The 3787-nt window shown below is 45.9% G+C and overlaps 1 pseudogene; it reads left to right on the top strand.

Annotated features, from left to right (window-relative positions):
- Positions 1-366: 366 nt before the first annotated feature.
- LOC129502750 (replication factor C subunit 5-like) lies at positions 367-1665 on the top strand (annotated as a pseudogene).
- The last annotated feature ends 2122 nt before the right edge of the window (positions 1666-3787 follow it).

Here is a 3787-nt window from a genome sequence, read left to right as displayed (position 1 = left end):
GAGGAAGGGGGCACCTATTTTATGCAAAACACTGTTCTAAGTGCTGGGGATAAAGCAGTGAATTACAGAGACAAAAATCTCTGTTTTCATGGAGTTTGTATCCTAGTGGACGGGGATAGACAACAAATAAATTTATATTAGTCTGATGGTGATGAGTACAAAGGAACTAAAATAATCACCCTACTTTAGGGTGGAGAGTGATGAGATAATTGTGTTCATGTGATTTCATGTAGGGTGTTTGGAGTCAGTGACATTTCAGCAAAGACCTAAATGTAATGAAAGAGAGAGTCATGCAGATTTGTGAGTAGGAAGGGTTCCAGGCACTGGGAGTAGCAAGGGCCCAGGCTATGGGGCAGGAATGAGTTCATGGTACTAGAGGAACACAAAGAGGACAGTATGTCTCGAGAGGCGTGAGCAAAGGATTGTGTAGGAAATGAAGCCAGAGGAGTTTCCATGACTTGACTCCATAGAACCCCAACAAAAATTGAAAAGAAGTCTGAGGACATAGTCTCGGGGCACTCCAGTGTTTAGAGGTCAGGAAAGTAGTCACATAGAGTCAAAGAGACTGAGGAGGGGGAGCAGGGAGGTAGAAGAAAAATCCAGAGAAAGTGGGATCTTGAAGAAGTGTTTCAGATAAAGGGGGAGTGATCAAAACAGGTCAATTAAAATGAGGACCGGGCATTCATCATTGGGTCTATCTATGTGGAGGTTTATTATAATCTTGCTAATAGGAATTTGGGTACAACAGAGGAAACAAAAGTGTAATTGTAGTCTATTCGAGAATGACTTAGAGGAAAGGAAGTGTAGACAAAAATACTGGAATGCATCGAGGAGAGTGCTGGAGTAGTTCACCAAGAATACTTGCTCGGCCTCAGGGGTGACGACTGTCAAAGATCACCCCAGCCTTGCCGCCCAGTGCAGAGGTTCCATGTGGTCCCCTGACCCCCGAGTTCATGGCTCCCCACCCAGAACACACGGTAGGAGAGCAGAAAGCAGGCCTCAGTGAGGACGGGATGAAAGCACGGGTGACCCTTTCCAGTGGAGCTATGCAGAGGCCTCAAAGCACAGGTGACCCTTTCCAGCGGAGCTATGTGGAGGCCTCTGGCCATGTTGCAGAGCACCCATATGGCCTTCAGGAAGGTGACAAAGGAAACGGTGGACCCCTGAGCCGGGCACCCTCTCAGGTCAGGCATTGCTGACATCCTGGCCTGCACCAGGAAGCCAGGCTTCACCACAGCCTACAGAAATGTTACGGAGTTCAAAACGCTGAGGGGCTTGGTGCTACGTGGTAGCCTGACAGAGAGACACTTGTTTGTGCACAGAGTTGACTTCCCACCTTTGGGAAGGTGACAGAGGAAATGGTGCACCCCCTCAGGTCAAACATTGTTGACATCCTGGCCTGCATGCTGACTCCAGGCTTCCCCACAGCCTACAGAAATGTTAGGGAGTTGAAAACGCTGAGGGGTTTGGTGCTACATGGTAGCCTGACAGAAAGAACTTTTTGTGCACAGAGTTGACTTCCCACCTTCGCTTCGAGCACATTTACTGACCAAAAAGGCAGACACAGAGTACAGACTTTCTGTTGGTACCCAGGAGAAGATTCAGCTGAGAGCTCTCCTTGCCATTTTCCAGGTCACCAGGGACCTGACTGTCACAGAGGCCTAGAGGCTGAGCCCGTTCACGGCCAGTTGGCAGGCCCTGTGGTGACTGGAGAACAGGAAACTGAGTCACGGGCTAATATGCTGCCCAGGCTGGGTAGTGAGGCCAGTCACCCCGAATTGTGGGAACCTCTGTCCCCGGCACTGGTGGGCAAAGGTTGAAAAAGTACCGTGTCTGGGGCTATTTGGAACAGGTATAAAACCATCAGAACAGACAGCTGTCTTACTGTGCTGCCAGTTGTGTTTTTACAGGGAAAAAGAAAGTGCAAAAAGTTGTGTGTGGGTTTTTGTTGTTGTTAAGCCTTAAGGCTTTTACCATTCAGTTGCTTGGATGGCAGGAAATTGCCCTCCCCTATTTTGGTCGAGAACTTAAGGGCTTCCAAAGCCCCCATGGTGCCGTTGCCTCCTAACTCCAGGTAAACAAAGAATCTCCACAATCCAGCATCTAAACCTTCATCTGCCGCACAGTCTGTGTCTGTTCTAAATAGGGGTTAACAGATTTCTGGCCCAAACTATTATACTCTTATAAATGTGCTCAGTGCTCTTACTTTAAAAATGTCTTTTAATTTCTCCAATGCTAGCAGATTCCTAATTGTGGTGGGGACAGCAGAGTGTCACTGTATGGCCATGGGGGCAAGGCTCTATAGTACTCCCTTCTTAATGTACGGAGGGAGATGGGCTCGGGCCAGACTCTAAACCTCCAAGTGCTGAAAAGGCAGGCCCAGTGTCCAGTGTAGTGGCTTATTTTACAGCAAACAGGCTGCCTTTATGATAATGTTCTTCTCAATAAAAATAAAGCAGCTGGCATGTTGGCTGTCTTAAAAAAAAAAACCATCCAGTGTGCATCCCATCAAGTGCCCTCCTCAGTGTCCATCATCCAGTTACCCCATCCCCTCACCTGCCTCCTCTCCCACTACCCTTTGTTCATTTCCCAGAGTTAGGAGTCTCTCATGTTTTGTCACCCTCTCTAATTTTTCCCACTCAGTTCCCCTCCTTTCCCTTATAATCCCTTTCACTACTTCTTATATTCCCTGTATGAGTGAAACCATATGATGATTGTCCTTCTCTGATTGACTTACTTCACTCAACATAATGCCCTCCAGTTCCATCCATGTTGAAGCAAATGGGAGGTATTCATCTATTCCGATGGCTGAGTAATATTCCATTGTATATACAGACCACATCTTCTTTATCCATTCATCTGTCAAAGGACACCGAAGCTCCTTCTGTTTGGCTATTGTAGACATTGCTGCTATGAATATTGGGGTGCCGGTGTCCTGCCATTTCACTGCATCTGTATCTTTGGGGTAAATCCCCAGCAGTGCAATTGCTGGGTCATAAGGTAGCTCTATTTTTAACTCTTTGAGGAACCTCCACACGGTTTTCCAGGGTGGCTGCGCCAGTTTGCATTCCCACCAACAGTGCAGGAGGGTTCCCCTTTTTCCACATCCTCTCCAATATTTTTTGTTTCCTGTCTTATTAATTTTCCCCATTCTCACTGGTGTGAGGTGGTATCTCATTGTGGTTTTGATTTGTATTTCCCTGATGGCAAGGGATGCAGAGCATTTTCTCATGTGCTTGTTGGCCATGTGTAGGTCTTTGGTGAAATCTCTGTTCATGTTTTCTGCCCATTTCATGCTTGGACTGTTTGTTTCTTGGGTATTGAGTTTAATAAGTTCTTTATAGATCATGGATAATAGAGTTTTATCTGATATGTCATTTGCAAATATCTTCTCCCATTCTGTAGGTTGTCTTTTACTTTTGTTGACTGTTTCTTTTGCTGTGCAGAAGCTTTTTATCCTGATTAAATCCTAATAGCTCATTTTTGCTTTTGTTTCCTGGCAATTCTTTTCAGTTTGAGGTAAAAGGCAGCGAAGAGTGACCTTCTGGCTAGAAAGGGATGTAGGGAAGGGTTTTAAAAATATTTGGGGATTTTTTATTTTTTATTAGGTTAGAGATTTGCTAACATGCATGTAGCCTAATGGGAATGATCCCAGGAAGGGGAAGGGGGGGTAGCAACTGATAAGGCGGGGTGGGAGGGAACAGAATCAGTGCACAAAGTTGAATTTGATAGGAAAAAGGGCCAAGTCTGGGATACAGATGCAAATAAGTTTGTATATTTAGTGATG

The sequence above is a fragment of the Nyctereutes procyonoides genome, unplaced genomic scaffold (assembly GCF_905146905.1).
Source record: "Nyctereutes procyonoides isolate TBG_1078 unplaced genomic scaffold, NYPRO_anot_genome, whole genome shotgun sequence".
Lineage (NCBI taxonomy): Eukaryota > Metazoa > Chordata > Mammalia > Carnivora > Canidae > Nyctereutes > Nyctereutes procyonoides.
The sequence above is the reverse complement of the archived record's forward strand: the minus strand, read 5'-3'. Positions and strand labels throughout refer to the sequence as shown.